This window comes from Martes martes, assembly GCF_963455335.1.
Source record: "Martes martes genome assembly, chromosome: 11".
Taxonomy (NCBI): Eukaryota; Metazoa; Chordata; class Mammalia; order Carnivora; family Mustelidae; genus Martes; species Martes martes.
In genome coordinates, this window is record NC_137899.1 from 53,817,413 (window position 1) to 53,839,870 (window position 22,458).

A 22,458-nucleotide genomic window follows, 5' to 3' on the forward strand; every position below is an offset into this window, starting at 1 on the left:
GGAGCCAAAAATCGAAAAGCCAACACTGTCGCCATCTCCATATCTGCCATCTTTACACAAAGAGAAATGAACCCCCACACACGCACACACATACACGAAGCTTCATTTAGACATATTTAAACAAAATATTAGCTATTGTAATAATTTTTTTGGATATTGTGACATGGTGGCCGGAAATCTCAAGGTCTGGAGGCTAGTTCTGGGTTTCTGGCCAGCTAGGTATGTGACTCAGTGACATCTTGCTGGCTGAGAGCCTCATGTGTCCATCTGTAAAATGGAGGGATCGTCAAGACGTGATCGCCAAGATCCAGTCTGTTGTCACCACCATCCAACTCTGTTCATAAATGAAATGATACATTTAAAAAGCAGGGAATTTGTGAAGCCATACTAATGGGTGGGTTTTATCTCTTTGTTATACTGTACTTCAAAATAATAAAATTTCAAATGACAAAATTTTGGCCACTAGAAAAGAACTGAAAGGAAAGCCAGATTCTGACACAGTTCACTGGTGACAGAGGCAGGGGACCCAGCTTTCCTTCTCCTCCAAAACAATGTAATCAAGTGATGACCGCTATCCCGAACCCCGTCCTTTCCTTTTGATTTTTATTAGAGTAACACAGGGAGAGACATTTTAAACTGACCCCATGGCAGAGGTAAAAAGGGCCTCTTAAGTAGGTCTCTCTCTTCACTGTGCCTCACTTGGGTGCTGGCCGAAAGCCAACTCAGCCCCCGGGCTCTTGTTGCAGAGGTTCAGTAGGCAACTAGGAAGGCGAGAACTTGCCAGGCACTTCACTTCCACCCAAAATATCATTTTGCTGCATTCAAGAGCATGAAGGAAAGCCTCCCTTCCAGGTATGTCCCCACGATGTGAAATTAAACTCGCCTACCACATCTTTCCATTAAAAGCCACTCTAGTACTAAAAAGGGACATCCAAACCATTTTTACAACACATAGTTTTTCTAGTCTTAACTCTAAATCAGTTTGAATCACAAGACAGCATTAAAGTAAAGTGTATTACTCCAGCCTCCTATCAAATGGCTTTTACAGAGTGATGGCTCAGCACTACTTCCTTGGTTTTTACTCATGGTACAGATGAGATGTGACATACATGAAATTTCTACATATTTTTATAAAACTGTAATCAGGGAATTTGCCCATTGTGTTATCATATAAAGCCCTGTATACATAATTATTCTCAGAGTTTAGGGAAAGGAAAAGTTTCTTCCTCCTAATCTTAAAGTTTTCTTTTATTAAAAGACTAGTGTCACCTCGTGCTTTGGGTTTTACTTTGGCCACTAAGGAAGCTTAGGCTAGGTTTTCGTGCATTTGCAGTAATATCCCTATATTTCCACTTTTGGTTTGTTTGTTTAATATAAGTTATCTCTTCCCCCAGCCCGAACCAACTATACCCTGTCCTTATTATATGAGACTTAGCTTCTCTTGTTAATGGTTTTCAATTTTATTGTGTGTATATTTTTATGATTGGATACTTCAGGTCATATTGGGGAAAGGAAATATATAAATATATAACAGCATGTGTTGTTATGTGTATATATTTGTCTGTTGTATGCAATATATATTATCATTGGTTGTCACAGAAAACATATCTTTAGAACTGGAAAGACCTTAGCAATAGTTTAATTGAATGGTTTCTAACATCATTCTCTCATGCATGGAGAACCTATTTCTTTCCGGAAATATGTCCAGAACTTAAAGAAATACAGTTGTAAAATTTAAAAAAAAAAACAAAAAAAGATGTCATCTGGTTGAAAGTTAGGGGAATAAAAAGCTCACTACCCTCACCTGTCCACTGCAATGAGGGGCTCTGGAGTCACTCTACAGAACTCATATTTTCCATGATACATATTTAAATACTACTGATCAACTTCAGTTGTCTTCTTCTACAAATATGGAAACTAAGACACTGAAGTTATGAGTTATCTAAAAACACTTACCTAGTTGGTGATTAGGTCAATATCAGATCGCAGGTGCCCTGATTTCCAGATGTTTATTTTTTTTTTCAGAACAGAAAGCTAACTCCCAATATTGTTTTAACATTAAAATTGTGGTGGTTGAAAATTTGGGATTTGGTTAAAAAGTAAAGAAAGTCTGAGATCATCTTAAACTCAATGAGGCAGCAAACATTATTTTCTTTTTTCCTCCTCCCAGGCCTATCCAGCAGGAGCTGCTCTCTCTTCTTTTCAGATTTGCTTTCAATTTGTTCTGCCATTTGCCTAGTCCCTATGCAAACCCATTACAGCTAAAGTTTTTGACCCTCTGAGTAAAGAATCATGTGGTCCTGCCTTTTTTGTATATTAAATAAGCATAGCTACGAGAAAGATTCTGTGGAATTTTAGCGACAACTTGTTTTCCTTTCTTGGGCATTTTTAAAGTTGGCCTGACTTTGATTTTTTAAGATTATACATATCACATTCTTTTTTCCATTTAGAAAAGCCTGCACATGTTCCTGTGTAGGCACCATCAATAAACTGGGGAATGAATTAACTTGAAAGCATGGTTTAGTTTACAAATGTCTCCAGATGAAAACCAAGAGAGTAGAACATAACTGCATTATGCACAATGGCTTCAGACAAAGGTCTGGATAGACCGTGGAAAGTTTAACAAGCCATATTTGAGCTACAGAATTCAAAATCATGATTCTTTACACTCAATTTCAGACGAAGCAGAAAACTTACAGATTTTGATCATCTAATAGTAGATTTAACATCATGACTTTTAGAAGAAATGTTTTTACCGTTTTTCATTTTTAGTCCTTAAAATATACAAGCTTATTTTTTCACTAGAATATATACACAATTTCATTTATGGAAAAACTTATTTAATAAAAACCATCTTGGGGCACCTGGGTGGCTCATTGGTTAAGTGTCTGCCTTCTGCTCAGGTCATGATCTCAGGGTCCACCATGCTGAGCTCCCTGCTCAGTGGGTGGGCCAGCTTCTCCCTCTCCTCTGCCCATCCTCCCTTGCTTGTGATTTCTCTCTCTCTCAAATAAATAAGTGAAATCTTAAAACGCACACACACACACACACACACACACACACAACCATTTCAACATAAACCATTTCAAGGATGATAAGAAGAAAACACCACTCTCTAGTGGTGAAACCTTGAAACAGCAAAGTCCTGAGGGCAGACCATCTTTCTGTGGGTTTGACAGGCACTGCCTCATCCAGGTAGAGGGTCTGAAGTTTGGTTATTAGCAAAGAAACCTCAAAAGGATTACAACATCTGGAGGTTCCTGAGGCATCAGATACCTGGGGCCTGGAAGAGTATGGTGGGAAGAGAAGCAAACCACTAACAAAAAGATATTGATCAAAGCAATGTCTGATCTCCTTTCATGAGGACTGGGAAAAACCTGGCAGTAATTAAACTAGTGCCTAAGTAAAGTCCCAGGGACTTTTCTGAATCAGAATTTGCCATTGAATCCAAATGCAGCATGGGAGATCAAGAGGGATAAAGAGCCAAGAGAATCATGCTATTTCAGGATGTAAACAATGAACAAAGCCAAAGACTTGAGTTTAATGGATGTTGGTCTCCTAGTGGGCATGAGAGGATGAAAGGGGATCAGTTGGCCAAAGTAAACACTGAAGGCTTACCCAGACGAGTAAACATTTTGTCCAGGCTCCACCCTTTGATTATTCAATCATATCTTGATAAGCTCCTGAAGTCTGCCCCTGGTCTTAGCCTCCATCCTGGAGTTCTCCATTCAAATTTCAGCCTCATTTTTAGTCTTCAGTTTTTCCTCTAATGAAGCAAGATTTTTATGAGCCCTACCAATTTATAAGTCAGATCACATACATATTATCCAATTAATCAGCAGAATCAATCCCATATACTCCAAGCAGCCCTGACACAGAACAAATCTTTCAAATGAGAGGCAGAATAGACTAAAAAGTAATAACTGGCATGACAACAAATAGTTCATGAAAAAGAGAGATGTACAGATGACTCTTAGTAAATCCTTTGCCCATAAAAGTATGATGATGAGGCTATGCAGAACGAGTCTTTTCTAAATGATTAAACATTACAAACTACTTTTAAAAATGCAAAGCCCTCCATAAATACTAGATCTTATATGAGTTATTATTCTGTTGGCAATAAAAAAAAAGAAGGATGATAATAATAGTAATTTGAATTTATGGAAGGCCTGTCATCTCACTTGTCCTTTTGAATGCCAGCTTATTAATCCTCAAGGCTATCTTAGGAGAAAAGTAGCCAATGTTATTAGCTCTTTTTGCAGATAAGAAATTGAGACACAGACAGATTATGTGGCTTATAAAGGCTTGGACAAGGAAGCTGAGGTTAGAAGGAAAATTCCTTAGCTACAAAGGTGGGAATGTGGTCCATAGATAAAGAGTTGGCAGGTTTGACCTCCTCCTGTCCAGACATACCAGAAAGTAGGCACCATCCCAAACAAAGCTATCTGAGGCGAAAGGAGATTACACAGAGAAGGGACCTGAGAGTGTGTGGTGGAGTGCCGGAGGCAGCAGTTCAACGTGGGAGAAACTGGTGCACTACACAGGTGGAGGGTTTGGCTTGCCTTGCTCAGCACAGGGACATGTGGGCATCGTCTTGGCCTGAAGCCAATCCCTTGCTCTAACACCACCCTCCCCTTCCACATCTTCCATCAACTCTGGGGAGATCATCACATAAACATAAGGAAGCAATCGCTTCAAAGCCATGCCCTGAAATAAGGATTAGAATAAGGGAATAAGTCCCATTGCTCAAATTAAATAGGAAGCACACAGGGACAACAGAGTGCTTATTAACATGAGAATTAAAAACCAAAATGAATGAAGAGGAAATCACAGAGGTGAGTCAAGAATACATAAAGTGCCATCAAAAATAATACTGTAGAATCTACTTTCAATCCTACCTCCTTCTTATAGTTAAAAAAGGAAAAAAGACTATTTTTATTTAAAAATCAATAATTATTTTTATTTGAAAATAATGTTCTTTTAATTAAGCTATAATGTATTATTTGTTTCAGGGGTACAGGTCTGTGAATCGCCAGTCTTACACAATTCACAGCACTCACCATAGCATACACCCTTCCCAATGTTCATCCCTAAACCATTCCACCCCTCTCACCCTCCCCATAATTTAAAATAAATAAAACTAAATGTTCTGTAAAATGAATCAATAAGAAAGTTGTGAACTATACATATCTTCATAAAGGAAAAAGGCCTAATGAGCAGGATTTTAAAGCAGTTGTGATTTAGCCACATCCTGTATAATTATTAGCAACAGAGACTAAAGGAAAACATGTGGCTATCCCATTTGGCATACACATGCACACACACACATGCATATACACATATATACCTGTTTAAAAGATTACCAGAAATGGACAGCTACAGAGAAGCATAAAAATACCTCTCCACTAACAAACAGTACTAAGTTATATTTCAAAATAATAACAAAAACTGAAGAAAAACACCATGACATTCAAGAAGAAAAGAAGTTACTGAGAGACCTCTGTTACCAACATTCTCAACCAACTTACTGATCATAACAACCAATCCTGGAAGAGAAAACAAATTGTCAAATCATAACAGGCAAGAGTACACAGGTTAATCACAGGGACTTTGAACTTTAGGAAACTGCCAAACCCAACTCAAGACAAGAGAGGATCAAGCAATGTAATTAGACAAGAGAGCCAAAGCACTGCATGCTGCCATTAGTATCTAATTTCCTCTTTGTTTTGGCCAAGAGAAATATTCCCTTTATGCCCAGTTAGGCTTCTAAAGACATCTCTTGACATAATAGCCTAGAAACATGGGTGTTTCCTATATTGGAAGTTAATAAAAACCAGACAATATTTTCATGCCTATCCCTTGTTTTCAGGTAAAGTGGATATCCCATGAGAACACCCAAGTATCTTATACTGGCCAGCATCCATTCTGATAGGTCAGTGTCTAAGCCATATCCACTGTTGAATATTTTTTTTTTTTTTTTTTTTTTTTTTAAAGATTTTATTTATTTATTTGTCAGAGAGAGAAAGAGCGAGAGAGCACAGGGAGACAGAGTGGCAGGCAGAGTCAGAGGGAGAAGCAGGCTCCCCGCCGAGCAAGGAGCCCGATGCGGGACTCGATCCCAGGACGCTGGGATCATGACCTGAGCCGAAGGCAGCTGCTCAACCAACTGAGCCACCCAGGCGTCCCCACTGTTGAATATTTTTAATACCACTCTGCACCCAGGAAAGTGTTAACCTAAGCCTACCCAACCTAACTGTGCATTTCTCCTTTTTAAACCTTCAAAGATGACTGGGTATTATTTAGTAGAATGGATTTCTACTTTTATGTTTCTTTATTTAAAAATAGATCTTCTAAAGAGATAGAAGTGATACTGTATCATCAGAATTGATGAATTAAATGTAGAGATGACCTTGATGGGTGCTGGTCCAACCCAGCAGAAAACACACAGAATGTAGGTATAACAAAAGACAGGGATGAAAGTAACAGCGGGGATCATAAGGACAGGAGACACCCCTCAGCCTATCTGCCCCAGCATATCATGTAGTGTTTATGAAATGGATTCTGAAGATTGCGCTATCTGGGTTTCAATGGCAGCTACACTGGAGTGTGTACAATGAAGGGTGAAGAGGGCTTCAGGTAAAAGGAATCTGATACCAGGGATAGAGAAGCAAGTGTGAGTGTGGCTCATTCAGGAAGCAAGTAGTTGAGGAAGGCTGGGCCATAGCAATGTAGCAGGGATTAAGGTGAGAGGACTGAGGAAGTGGTAAGAGGAAAGGATGCAGAGGCCAGCAGAGCTGGGCCTGAATGACCTTACAAGACATGCTGAGGAACCTGAACTTTAGCCTAAAGGAAAGAAGACACAGAGGAGTTTAAATCAAGGGAATGACAGGATCTGATTTATGATTTACACTGTAGAAGTATGGAAAGCACAAGGTGGAGCAGAACCAGACACAAGGAAAAGTGGCAGCATCCTCAACAAGGAGAGTGGTTGTGAGAGTGGACAGAAGTAGACAGAGCCCAACTCATTCTCTATTGATCACTCCTGAGTTTCCAGACACTAGAGTTCTGCACTCAAGACCTCCTTAGTTTCCATTTTTGAGCTTCAGCCTCCAATGACGCACAACGTGGAAGTAACTCCCTTAGTCCATGCACCAGCTGGAACTTTCTGGCCTCTTAGAAAGGAAGGGTGTGTGTGTTCATACTCACTGCTAATGACCATTTCCTACCATCGCTCCTATACTCCCCACCCCCCAGTAAAACAGTCATTTGCAATAAACCATTACATGTTTAGTGTGAAGCAGTTTTATTATAAATTTCATTGATCTTCATTCATAAAAAAATACAGAGAACAAGTCTCAAAACAATCTAGACATATCCAAGTCAGTGAGGAGCTTTTTAGAGACCCCTACTGAAGTAAAGGAATAATGTAGGTAAGAGCAGACATTTAGGACTTGTTATTGTTACTAATACCTTTCCCACTCATTAAAATTATCTTTTAGTTGCATCTACCTCTGTAAATAAATGTTACGGATTGTAAAATGGCAGTTATCAGAAAGGAGAAACAAGACTGTATTGTTTCCCACCAATAGGAATGACATAGAGAAGGGCAAAGTCTCCTTCCCTTAGGGATTTCTAGATTTTAGAATATTCCCCACTGTATTGTGAAAGTGGAGTAAAGCTGATTTTATATTTTCTGCTTGTTTTGAGGGTCAAAAAATGTGGTTTAGAGAAAAGAACATGGGACCTGGAATCAAAGAAATTGATCAAGTTCCTAAACATCTCTGATCCTCATTTTTTATCTATTAAGTAGGAATAATAATTATGACTTTGATGCTTCATTTTTTAAGAATTAAATGTTTAAATGTCTGTTATAAGGACCAAATATCTTGTGGTTTTAGGAATGTTCCAAATCTGCCCTTCTGTAACTACTAAACACTTGAAATATGTCAGCATAACTGAGGAACTGAATTGTTAATTTTAATTAATTTAAAATTTAAAAGACACATATAGCTCTGATTGCCATCTTGGAAGGTGCACTGTGGAATATGGTTTTAGTTTCAATTATTTCCACTGCAAATTAATTAACTCTACTCCACTCTGGAAATCCATAAATTAGTATACTGGACTTACTTAAGACTGGTTCCTTATATGTAGGCAAAGATAGGTATGTGATCATTTTAAAAACACTTGTGAGATGAATTCAGAATGCAACTGCATTTCTGTCTACCACTTTCCTTTTAAAAATGTATTCACGGGGTTGGGGGGGGAGTTTTTTCCAATACCACTAATAAAAATTCCCCAGTTGGCCTCGTGTATCTTCTGGTCACTCTTAGACCAAAAGAAAATTCTGCGGTTACTTTAAGTTGTAAAACACAGCTTTGTTTCATAAATTAGAATGTCTCATCCAGTATTTCCATCCGTACACTGGCCTCCCAGCTTAAGACAGATACCCCTGCCCTGCAGCTTTACAGCCTTTGGGGGAGGGAGTGCTCTGTGCCCCTTTTCCTGCCGCACCTCCTCCATCACCTGACTTGCAAGATCCTGGTACTGAAGCCTCCAAAACTAGGGAATGGGGAAGGAAAGGGAGAGAGAAAACAGAACTTTTTTACTCTACTGGTATGATGGAAAGCTGTTTTTGTCTCTGCTGATGTTTATTGCTGATACTGTGTGTGTGTGTGTGCCTGTGTTTGTGTACGCAACCACGCGCAAGTGAGCTCTGGGGGATCCTGAGAAGCTTATGACTGCACCCCTCGTGAAATGAGCAACGCATCTAACTCTTTTGTCAGCTACTCCTTCAGCCTTTTTTTTTTTTTTTTTTTTTAAAGCAGAAAGACACGTCAAGCTTTCCAGGAGTTTGCAATAAAGCCACTTCCTCAAAGCTTGAGATAAAAAGTACCATTCCTCACTTCTGCCCCTCTGCATTTGGGTTAGCTCTCCAAATCATTCTCACAAAATCCTGTGTTCTTTCTCCCTATAGTTTTTTTTATAACCTAGAAGTGAGTGAGGAGCTCAAGAACTGTAAAAATATCCCCAGTTGGGATTTTAGTCAGATACCTCTTTTTGTATCTCCAATCAATTATCTTAGAATCTTGGCCAAAATTTCCAGTTTAATATTCTATTCCTTTGCAAAAACGACCACTGTAGCTGTGTTAATAGTTAGAGACTTCAAAGCACATAACAATTGTCAATAGGAGACTAGTTCGTAAGTTTTGACATACTTACAACCATTGTGGTAAAAAAAAAAAAAAAAGTGTGGTATCTTCATATGTGATGATATGAATCAATCATCAAAATATTAAGTAAAAAAAAGTAAAGACTCCAAATACTCCATATGTTTAGAATATTGATTACTGAAAGAATTCAGAGGAAACTGCAAACTGCCATGCTGTGCTTCTGAGGACAGGATTTGCAGACGAGGAATCTGAAACCTGGGGTTTTAACTTACTTTTCATTCTCTAAGCTTGTATATTATTTGGATTTTTTTCTTGTGAGTAAGAATTACTTTATGTTTTTAAAATATCTTTGCAAATGTATTTGGACAGATATTAAAGCCTCTCTTGATTGCTCAGTTTCTAAAAATACTATTTTCAAGTCTCTCTACCTGGCACAGTCTCTAACACCTTTTTATCAGACCTAGCTTCCCAATACAGATTTGTCTAAATGCTAGTCTGAGTGAAATGCGCTACCTAAATAACTGGACAGCTCATTTATAGCATCAACCTTTGGAAACTTGACTGAAACACCAAAGACAGGATAAATGAGTCTATATTATTGAGTAAATAGGTGAGCTGTAACAAACATGCTTACTTTTCCCAGGAGAATACAGAAAAATAGACTGGATTACAGGTATTACATTAAACTACATTCATTAAGTTTGTAAGCTACATGTAAATAAGAGGGATTTACTTAACATCCGGATTGTTTGGATCTTTATATTCAAAGACAATTTTTTACTGAAATTTCAGTATATTGAAATAATCCAAAAAAGAGAATCACCCAGTGAGAAGTCTCTGTTGGAGACATGCCACTTTTCAATCAAACAAGGTTACGGCCTGCTTCTATAGCTTAGTCTGAGGGTCTAGAATTAAATTTAGCTATAGATATGAAGGAGAAATTTTTAGTAAGTAAAAAGAAAGTTTGGTATATGAACTGATGTGTGAATTAATACAACTTATTTCTTTAGAATGACAAAAAGTAAGAAGAGAAACCCATATAAAATTTTGCCTTTGGTAAATTTTCATGAGGTCAAACTGGTTAGTTTCTAGTGATGTCAGTTTGGTCATAATATATTTCTTGTAACTTCAGTCAGGAAGACAAATTGAAAGCCATGTTATAGAATTAAACAAAAGTAAGTATTTAACTCCATGCAAAAGGAAAGAAGAAATTAAGACAGAAAAAAAGAACAACAACAACAACAACCTAGAAGACAGTGTAAGTCACAGTATTACAAAAGATATAAATATTCCAAAAACGTTTTTCCAAGACAAAGCAAAAGTTGCAAGCAGCCTGGATCCCAAAGGTCTTCCGTGGTCCTCTTCCTGATTGTACTGCCTGCCGCTGATTTGGTCATGACCACGGCTTCCTAAAACTCCCTCTCCTCTACTTTCTTGCATTAATATCCTAGTGGTTTTCCTGCTATTGCTTTGATCATTGCTTCCATGTTTTCTACAGTGACTCCACCTATGTTGCCTGTTTATTTAAATATTGCCCCTGGTTTTCTTGTTTTTTTTCACTCTCAGAGATCTCTTTGAGCTATTCCAGCCTTCCCCATGATTCTATGTTCCATTTTTATGGGAAAAACTCACTGATCTTTGTCTCTAACCTAGATCTCTGCCCTGAGCTGCGGAACCTTAACAGCCCCTTCAGACTGCCGCAGTGTGAATGCTGCCATACCCTTATACATCTCCGTATGTCCCTCAAATCAGCATAGCCATAGTAGAACTCAGCTCTCTTTCCTTATTTTCACCAACAAAATTCCTGTTGTGTTTTTTTTTCCCCCAGAACTCTGTTGATGGTTTTGCAATCTTCTCAGTTATATCAGATAAAATCTTAGAGCCTCTTGAACTCCATCCCCTCTCACATATATCATATCCATCTACTTGGTAAACCTTCTTGCCACATCTCTTTCTATCCAATGGCAACACATCTCTTTCTATGCCATGGCAACTGCCCTGAGTTAGTCTTTATTACATCCTTTATGGAGCCTTAATCCCCTCTGCATTGCACTAGCCTTCCATTTCCTTTTCTCTTCTTTTCCTATGCTATTCTGCCCACTGCATGAAAGTCATGTCACTGAAACACAGGTCTGGTAATAGCATTCTTGGTGTCTGTCCTGGCCACTCAACAGAGTGGCCAGTGTTGCTCTGGGCAACACTACCGCAGAAATGTAAAGGCCACCTTTCATTCTTGTTAGGCTTTGCTTTGACATGTGACACTGTTAACTTCTCCCTTGTTGGAAGTTTTCCTTTGTCTTCACTCACTCTACTCATCATTGGGTTTCCTCCTATTTTTCTGGCCTGTCCTTCTCAGTCTCCACTATGGCTGTTTCTTCCTCTAAATAAACCTTCATGTTTTATGTCAGAGGACACCACTCTGAGCCCCCTACTCTTCTCATTCTGCAGTCTTCAATACCTCTGGGAGATCCCACACACAACCATGACTGTGGCTATGTCTAGGGATTGCTGACTCCCACAACTTTCTCTCATTTATTTGCACCCCTGACTCCCAGATCTGTCCTATTGCTTAAATAATTTATTTGTGAATAAATAAATAGTCATAGACAGGTCAAAATCCACTAGCCTTATGGGAATTCACCTATCTTTCCTTCCAACCCCATTTATTCTGTCTTCCCTATCTAAGGGAACAAGGACACCACTGTTCACCCAGTTAATATCTCTAAAAATTTCCGCCATATTCCAACACTAATGTGGCTTCACTTGTGTAGTCTCTATTTTTTTCTCACCTAGATTTCTGCAATAAATCTTAACTGGCCTGCTGCTTCCAATCTTTCTTGTTCTCCCTACATGATATATATTTTTTTCCTACATGGTATTTTAAAAATGATCTTTCTAAAATTCAAGTTTCATCAATTCAATTTCTTGTTAAGTATTCTGTGAGGGCTTTCCTTCTTTAGCATGATATGGTCAGGAGTTTCAGTGGGTATTATGACCTATAATCCAAATTCTAGAAATTTATCTTTAAAGGTACTCAGATATGTCCTAAGATTTTTGTACAACAATATTCAATGTGGCACTACTCAAATATGGGGAGAAAGATATTTTTAATTCTAAAGGACTAGATAAATTACCACATACAAGTGAACAATTTAAAATTATGTTATTTAAGGATATACAATGACATGGAAATGTATACTTTTATTACTGGGTGAACTAAAATGATCACATAATATTTTCAACTACTCATTCTTAATATCTGTTACAGTCATAAAAAGGGAGGATATACATAAAACACAAATCTTAAAGATGTACATCCTTGTTAAGAATGACTGTGGCGGGGCGCCTGGGTGGCTCAGTGGGTTAAGCCGCTGCCTTCGGCTCAGGTCATGATCTCAGGGTCCTGGGATCGAGCCCCGCATCGGGCTCTCTGCTTGGCGGGGAGCCTGCTTCCCTTCCTCACTCTCTGCCTGCCTCTCTGCCTACTTCGGATCTCTCTCTGTCAAATAAATAAATAAAATCTTTAAAAAAAAAAAAAAAAAGAATGACTGTGGCTCTCAAGTTTTCTACAGCGAACACTCAACACTTTTGAAACCAGAAAGCAAATAAATGCTATTCTATAAAAGACTGTACCCATAGATGAAGGAATAAAGGTGTGGTATACACACACATACACACACACAGAGGAACATTACTTGGCCACAAAAATGTGAACTTGCTATGCGTGACAACATGATGGACCTAAGAGGGTATTATGCTAAGTGAAATAAGTCAGAAAGACAAATACCACATAATTTCACTTATATGTGGAATCTAAAAAACAAAATAAATAAACCAACAAACAAAAACAGGATTAGACCTATAAATACAGAGAATATCCGATGGTTATCAGAGGGGAGAGGAATGGAGGATTGGCAAAATGGATGAAGGGGAGTGGGAGATACAAGCTTCCAGTTATGGAATGAGTAAGTCACAGGAATGAAAGGGACATGCTAGTCTGTGGTAATATAATAGGGTTGCATGGTGACAGACAGTGGCCACACTTGTGAGCATACCATAAATGACTACATCGTATAACCAAAACTAATGTAACATTGTATGTCCACTGTACTCAAATTGAAAAAAAAAAAAAAAAAAAAAAAAGACCAAACTCAGTTGTTAAATTTCTTCAAGCAATTTTCTTTATCCCAAAACCACCTGGACTATCTCCCACTGTGGCCTTCCCAGTCCTCACTACACTTTTCCAGGCTGGGTTAGGCATCTCCATCCTGTATAAAACCCTGTTTTAGTTCTCACACTGTATTATCAATTTTATATACTTATTTGTTACTTCCTTTGTAATATGAGCTCTGCCATCTCTACATCTCCAGCACAAGCAAAGCAATAAATATTTACTGAATAAATTAATGAATAATGCAACTCACCTCACAGTGACTCATACTGATTCCTCACTGCCTTCAGAAAAAAGTACACATTTCTAGGACCGACATTTGAAAATCGTTTGTAATTAGACACAACCTGCCTTTCCAGTCTTATTCTCTTTGTTTTTTTTGCCCCCAGTTTCCCAAATACTAAATCTCCAAGCACATCTGTCTATGGGAAGGGATGGTGCTTTTCCTTTTCAGTTCTGTATCCCAGAACTTAGCTCAGTGCCTCACAAAGTACAGAGGTTCAGAAATTATTTGTTGAATTAATTAGATAAATTAACTTCACCAAATATATCTCCTATTTTCTACTTCCTCATACTTTATAAAAAGCCACTCCCTTCCTTTTCTTGCCTCTTTACTTCTTTTCTCTCATCTCCAAGGCTTAGTAAAGTTTGATAACCTATAAGGGTCATTTTCCAATTTTCCTAGGCAAAATTAAATTAAATTAGATATTCTCTTGATGTAATTTAAATATTAACTAGATTCTAACTTTTTGCAAGTTAAGGATTATGATACCTTAATGTCTCTCTTTCCAGTCTGTTCCCACCTATCCTTTCTCACCTGTCCTAACTGGAATAGACTAGTGTATATTAAATCCACCAAACCTACTTACCAACTGTTGATGCAGTATTTCTGTGAGTTGGTTTCTTCATCTCTAAAATCGGTATAATACATTATCTGCCCCCCAAATTAGTTAAATAAGACAATGTAATTAAAGTGCTTAGGACAGTCATGGTAAGCATTCAATGACATTAACAGTTGTTAATATTATCATCACTATTATTAATCTCTCACATAGGTTGAAAAATAAGAAAGTTGATTTGAAATCAAATTTTGCACTATTTTAGAGATTGGAATGTTCCAAAAAATCTTAGTTGCTCAGATGCCACAAGTGTCTGGTTTTCAGTTACATCTGCACAGACTATTTATTTAGAACATTTGAGATAAATAAGTGTGTTGAGAATGGAGAGAAACAGTTACTCTCATTCATTTTGGCCTGGAATAAAATGTGGTATAAACATTTTGGAAAGCAATTTATTATCAGTATCTCATAAAACTGAAGATGCACATGCCTATGGCTCAGCAAATCTATTCCCTGAAACAGTCACTACAATAATTCTTACATTCCTACCCAAGTGCATATGTAAAAAATACTTATTATAGTGTTACTTATGATAGCAAAATACCACACAGCTATGAAAATGAATAAGTTGTGCTACAAAATCAACATGGATTCCTCTCCAAAGTGCAATGCTGAGAAAAAAGAGCAAGTTGCAGATGAATAATGTATATGCTAACGTTTATATAAAATTTTTTAGACATTCAAAACAATGTTATATACTGTTTGTGGATATATTCACATAGTGGCAGGAAGAATAGAAACATACAAATAAAAACAGATAGAAGAATAAGCGCATACAATGGAGAGATAATGTACAAAGACAGGACAGTAGCAACCTCCGAGGTGGGAAAATAGAGAACAGCATCAGGGAAAGTGCTGTATTTTTTTTTTTTAATTTCTAATATCTTATTGTTTAAGCTGGGAATCTTTGTGATATCTGCCTATCCTTAAATATCTATCTACTATGTATTTTACATATTAGGGAAACATCTAAATTAAGTGCCTTTCTCAGTAAAAAGAGAAGACACAGAAAACTCCACTTTACCATACATAGAAATCAAACCTGGTAATTATTCTCCTGGCTAAAGATGAAGATATTCTCATGAAAGACCCAATAAAGGAATTTCATCCTTGAGCAAGATGATGACTACAGTAATTAAGAGATAATTCTCCAGAGAAAATAAAATCTTAGGAGGAAATCGTCAATCTCCTCTCCATTCCCTTCCCTAGATAGCTGAAGTTTCTCCATTTATACTTGAGTGGGACAGGAAAAAGAGCAGGGTTAAGTTTCATTTTAAGGAGGGATGTACTTGCTGTCTCCACTTCTCTGGCCAACTTTGATGGCTTTCTAAACTTCCAGTCCCATGTGATTAACAACACAGCTTCCCTTTCCACTGAAAGGTTGATTCATCTTATTTTCCAATTACCTGTAGCAGAAGGGATTATTTCCTCAGCAAATGCTAGCTCTTTCTCTTTTGTCTCAGTGTCACTGTAATTCTCTTAGGCCACCAAACTTAACAAGAGCAACTTGGGGGCTGTCTTTTTATAATTATTATTTAGTTTTCTTTTTTACTGAATGGCTTCCTCATCCCTCTCTTCTTTTCCGTTTTCATTCCCAGCACCCGTTGTTCATCCATGCTCAGATTATTAAGACCTATGCCCAAAGCACTCTGTCTGCATTCACGTTCCCTCTGCTCCAAACCACTTATAAGACATTCCTTAGATGATCTTCCTAGAGCACAACTTTCACCATGTCCCTGGGTCAGGACACCACATAGAAGCTGAAGTCCAAATCTTTTTAAAGCTTCTACAATCAACCTTATTTCAGCACTATTACCCAAAGATATTCATAGAATACCAAATGTCCTTCCTTCCAAGCTATACATAAACATAACTGATTCCATTTCACTTCCTGGTTTTTGTATTTGACAGTGCTTCCATTTCAATGTTTCCCAAACTTCATGCATTCTGGCACCTCTTCATGACTTCTCCATTACCAAGTATGATCTGAACTATTTTTTACTTAATATTCTCTATAAATCCACTCGGATTTTAGCTCAGATAAGTATTATAAAAATAATTATAAAAATAAGGTTAAATTAAAAAGTAAGTATAAATACAAATTTTTTTAAAATAAAGATAAGTATAAATAAAAATTTATAAAAATTTATGTATTTAAAAATAAAAACACATTTCTAGCAGTATCATAAATGGAAAAAAACAGTGTCTACTGGAATAAATAGGCAATACATGCAAAAAGCGAGTGTTAGTTGAAGTCATATCAACAACAGTAATAAAACTTTGTCCTTGAAAAATGGAAAGAAATTTGAAAAACATACTAACTTCCCTCACAGCATTACTCAATGTTATTGATTGTCCATTCTATTTACTTCCTAAAATCATTTCATCCTTGTGAAGTTTGGAGAATACTGCTTTAGATGAGATAGGCTCTTCATTTTTTTCTCTCTTCATTTTTTTCTGCCTTCCAGGTTTGGCTAAAGCTCCACATTCCCCATGGTGTCCTCTTAATATTCAGTAGGTCATGGCCTTCCCTTTCTCGGCTATTCTGGGTACATGTGTTTTCACTCCATTCTGCTTTTGATGGGCTCAGATAAAAGTTTGGAAGTTTATATCTTCTAATCTCCAATGATGACAGTTCAAGCAAAGATTTATGGCATTCCTTTTATCCCCTGATATTAAGCATCACATATTCTAAGGAGTGGGAATTAATGAAGGGTGATGCCACGAATGGTAGGCATGATTAGTGGATTAGCACTTCCTCCCTTTAATTATTTATGAATACAATTCTCTTAGAGTAGATTAGGATCCCCTCAAGGACTAAGTCTCAGTCACTCTTTAACTCCAGGGTCCTGCCTGGTGGGAGAACATTGGAGGATTGCTAGAAGTACTTGTTAAATAAATAAACTACACCTCCTAGACAAAGTAGGCCAGAGACGGCATTCAATAGCAATAACAGTGGTCTCTTTTGGCAAGTATTTATCAAGTACTTCTGCAGCTTTCCTTCTGCTGTATTTTCATTCTGATGTTAACTGGATTTCCTGACGTAGCTTCAGAGAGGATTTAAATTCACGCGGTATATTACATGTAAAACCTTGCACACTCGTCACAAACACGTGTTGCTATCACCTTCAGTTATCACCAAATACCCTAGGGGATAGTCTTAATAGACAGCTAGGAATGCATATGGTCTTTCAAGAAAGGATTTTCAGAAGTTCAACAATGACAAACTTCCAAGATTCAAATCAAGAGAATTCCAAGTTGTCTTTTGTCCTCCAAATTAGCTAATACATTTTAAGATAACATGGCATTTAACAGATCCTGTCTTGACAGTCTGTTATTTCTAAGACACAGACATATAAAAATAATCTGTTTATAAATAAGTTACAATGAAGGTGAAAAAACCTGAATAAATAATGCAATTGAGATATAACTAATAATTATGACTTCTTAATTCCTAGATTCTATACAGTACCCATTAAATCATATTAAATATCACTATTATGAATAGAGATAATCACATAACTAAGTTAAGGAGAGCATTAAAAGATGAGTGGAGACAACTTCAAGAATATACCAGAAATTCATCATCATCACTATTAATTATTGGCATGTAAAAAATAGATACTAACATAGGTGATCCAATATCAATCCTCTGAAAATGGACTTAGACATTTTTCAAGAGTGAGAGACACATTAATAAATTGGAGGTACCAGAAATTTCACCACATGCTCTTTGATCTATTTTTTTAAATTGTGGTGAAAAACATAACATAAAACTTATCAACTTGACCATTTGGAAGCGTATGGTTTAGTGTTAAGTATATTTACATTGTGTGCAATCAATCATCAGAACATTTTCAAATTGCAAAACCGAAACTCTACACCCATTAAACATTTCTTATTTTCCCCTTCCCCAACCCCTGGCAACCACCATTCTGCTTTCTGTTTCTATAAATTTGACTGCTCTTAATACCTCATATAAGTGGAATCACCTTATCACATTAAACAGTTTATTTAGTCTGTTTTTGAAGATTAGTTGAAAATTAGGAAAAAGTTAAACTTATCCTACTTCAGTTATTATCTAATCAACTACTTAGTACGATGCAAATTTCATCCTATTAACCCAATGAGGTAGATTTCATACCAATTCCACAAATGAGGAAACTGAGGCTTGACCAGGTGAAACATCTTACCAAAGGCCACACATATGATAAGTAGTGGAGCCACCAAATTCAACTTTATCTGACTTCAGTGCCCACAGTCTTCAACTCAGTTGGTTGTCTTTTGAAACAGTTAAAAGTTTTCAGAGGATTTCAACCATCTATGTATATGAAGCAAGCCAGAAACAGGGTGTGTGTGTGTGTGTGTGTGTGTGTGTGTGTGTGTGTGTGTGTTTCTAATTTGACTTTGAATGTTGCATATCTTCTTCCTCTTTTTATGAATTATTTTATTCTAGATCATTTCCCGAGTTATCATTCTAGCCTCTCAAAGTTTATTCTTAAACCATGTCCTACAAAATCACTGAATATCAGTTACCTTCCTTTTTTTCTTTCCAAGAGGACTTAGGCTGGAAGAAGCATTTAGTTTGTTCAATTCTTCTGGAAATTACATGGTTTCCTAGTGTGTACTACATAACAGTAGTGAAAAGATATTAATTTTTTGAGAACAACACTTACAGTTGTGGAAATGAACCCCAGCTTCTTCAGTTCAGGAACATCATTTTTGTGAATGGAAGTCACTCTACCAAAACCCAGGACTCTCTTCAAATGTGTCTCCCTCTGTGTGTGGTGGCTGAACTGCTGCTTATCGAGCCACCTGGGACTAGAAGTCCTCCCACTGTGACTCCAAGGTTGCCCAACCAGAAACCCTAAAAGGCAAAAGAACTACGATACCCACAATTCAGACTCCTTACCTGAAACCAGAGAAGAGGGTGGATGGTTACAGTTTCACTCTAGGGAAAAAGGGTATATAAATAAAAAGCAGAACAGTAAAGCAAAGCATTAAGACAGTCAGGTCAGGAGGGAATATGTAAGAATAATTTGTAAATATAGACCTATTTCTATAAAAGGAAACAAAAGTGGTTTGATGTTTGCCAAGGAATGAGACAGCTCCCTAGGTGTAGGCAAGGACTAAAAACTCCTGCAAACAAATCCTCCTGCAGAGGTGGAACCTGCCCCACCAGATTCTCTTTGAGTGAGTCAGAGCTGAGGATACCTCACTGCCTGGGGGAGCAGGCGAATGAGAGCGTCCCTGGTGTTCTCCTACATCAGCACTGTGGTCTTCACTCAGAGGTGTGACAGACACAGTGGAGATCTTTGACCTTTCACCTGACAAAAATGCCCTGGATTTTTTTTTTTTTAAATGTGCTTTCAAAAATGTGAGCAAAATGGAATCCCTTTTTGATATTTCCTTCCATTTTCTGATTTTGTGTTTTCCTTCTGTATATTCTAGCATTATTTCTGATGGTTCAAAATTCAAGGTTAAGAAAATTGAGGAAAAAAAAAGAAAAATGGATTTTTAAAACTTGGGTAAAAAGAAAGATGCAATGATTGTTTCACTTCTTTGCAACTCTGGGAAAAGAGATGTTAAAAAAAAAAAAAAAAAAAGCCAAGGAATGTGTTTCCTCCATTTGCTCATACAGCATCTTTTTCTAGCCTTTCATTTCCTCTTAGACACAACCCAGAAATGGATGTAGACGAGCCCTGGCTTGGCCTGGGCCCCAAAACATAATGGGAAGATCCACTTAAAATATGCAGATGGTGGGGTACCTAGCTGGTTCAGTCTGTTAAGAGTCCAACCTTTTGTTGTTGTTGTTGTTATTGTTTAGGACATCACTTCAGGGTCATGAGATGGAACACCATGACCTGTGTGGAGACTGTGTGAGAGTCTCTCCCTCCCTTTCTCTCTCTGCCCCTACCCCTCTTCCTCTCTCAAAAAACAAACAAATAAATAAATAAGCAGATGGCGTAATAGTGACAAAGGAGAGATTTCTTTCCCTTTTCTGTACTTTCTCTCTACTCTTTCTAAATGCTGCCTCTGGGGCTTCATGTGCCCATGCTGCTTAACCCACCCAGAGTTCTGTTGAAGTACCCCCTTGGGTGGTCCCACAATCCAAAGGGTGCTATTTTATCTGCCTTTGTCACAGGTCCTTCAATCTTCTGACCATAACCTAAGTTGTCTTTTGCTATTTATATTCCTTCTAGAACAAATGGCTTTCCATTTCCCCAGACCCTACAGACCTTTTGTTCTCCATGCTGTTTCTTCTCCCTAAAATATTCTTTGCCTACATTTAAATGTTCAAATCTTTCCTTTCTTTCAAAGCTCATTGAAAAAACACTCTTCTTTAAGTAGTTCCCTCCAGTCATTTATTCTCTCCCTCCTTATGAATTGCATAATATTTTTTCTAGTCTTCTCCTAACAGTTTTTATACCTTGTTTCCTTGAATGTGTGTGTGTGTGTGTGTGTGTGTGTGTGTGTGTGTGTGTGAAGGCAACACCTTATTTTACTCCTACTTCACTAACTCAGATAAATAACCAATGAATGAAATAATGAGATATCAACTCTAAGCTGGATGTTAATACCAAAGCCATTTCTTCAAGATTTGTTTATTTGAGAGAGAGAGAAAGAGAGTGCACACTCACAAACAGGGTGGGGAGGGGAAACAAAAGGAAAGACTCTCAAGCAGACTCCCTGCTGAGTGTGGAGACCATTGTGGGCTCAATCTCACGACCCTGAGTCCAGAACCTGAGCCAAAATCAAGAGTCAGATGCTTAAGTGACTGAGCCACCCAGACGCCCCAATATCAGTATCATTTCGATCTGTCCCAGAAAACAAACATTTACTTTTAAAGAACTCTCAAATTCATGTAAAGAGTACTGTTATCAGAGTCCCCCTGTGGTAGTCTGGTGTGGCTTCCATAACCTTTATTTACAGAAAGGTAAGGTACTAATTTAACTTTAACTTCAATTTAACTTCTAACAGTGCCTGAAATGAAGGCTTTCATGGATCAGCACTAATTGTTTCATGGCTATGCTTCATGTGGTGCACCCGGCTTTCTTAACCGCTTCCAAATACTGGCCCTCAGCCCCATGATTGCATCTTGGACAGTCAGCCCTGCCTTCTTCTATGATTTTGATCACTCCAGCATTTCTGGCTCATTTCCCCTATAATCTAATCTCCCAGCTCTCAACATGTATCTCTGAACTTTGGACTACTTTAAATAATTCCCAATCATTAATCTCTTTCACCCAAGGGAGGTAAGTCTCTTGCCACTTGTTAGTTCCTTAAACTTCTGCTACTATGGGATTTTCTTGGTCCCCACACACTACCCTGTCTTCTAGCTGTCAGCCACTGTGGAGGAAGTGAACCTTCTAGATCTTCTTGCTGACACACAATGATATTTCTATGAACCATCAGACACAAAGGCAGGCTGCTAAAGGTGACTGTTATCTGGAATGGAAAGTCTTTCTAACTCTTCTCTATCATGTCATAAAGGCTGTCAGCCCCTCAGCCTGCCTATGGGACCATAATCTAAATGATCTAAAGTTGGGCACAAAGTTGATTGTCAGCATATACTTCTGTGTCATTTCCTTAAAAAACTCTTTTCTGACCTCTTTGCCCCTACTTTTCCCCTTACATGTTTCTTGTACTAATTTATGGAGATGTCTCACTAGGTTGACTTTTTTTTTCACACTAATCCAAGATGTTTTCATTTACCCGTGAAACCATGATCACTTGCAGCCATAATATTTATTGTACCTAAAAAATAAGTAGAATATGGACAAATGTTATTTCCTGACAGATGGAAAAGGGGTATGGAAAGTCAACCCTATTGATCCCAATGAAGCAAGCCAAAGGTGGAGTGGAACTCTGAGGGATACTTCAGCAGAAACATATTGGTAGTTGTTGAAGAGTCAAATACACAGGAAGCAGAGGCTCCATGTTCAGTCACACAGTTTACACTACTGTATACTTTCTTTGCCCAGTTGGGATTGCTAACCAGATACTAACTATACCTACATCCCTAAGTGTTGGGATGTGAAGGTTCCAAGAGGGCCAGTGGACATGCAGAAGCCAGGGGTTGGGCAAAGAGGCTACACTGTGCCTTTGTGACTATAGAAAAATGGTAAAAATCATCCATTGATATCTGCCATGCTTGTACAATGTTCCCAAAAGGTCCATTGGTCAAGCACCAGAATCAAACCAGACAACTCCA

The 22,458-nt window shown here is 37.8% G+C and overlaps 1 protein-coding gene across 1 annotated transcript in view; it reads right to left on the bottom strand.

The window, feature by feature from the left end:
* Positions 1-19,041, bottom strand: part of MACC1 (MET transcriptional regulator MACC1) — a 57,116-nt gene extending 38,075 nt beyond the window's left edge. Inside the window, exon 1 of the mRNA XM_080819019.1 lies at positions 18,920-19,041. The gene's annotated coding sequence lies outside the window, so the exon portion shown is untranslated. The remainder of the gene's footprint in view (positions 1-18,919) is intronic.
* Positions 19,042-22,458: the final 3,417 nt, after the last annotated feature.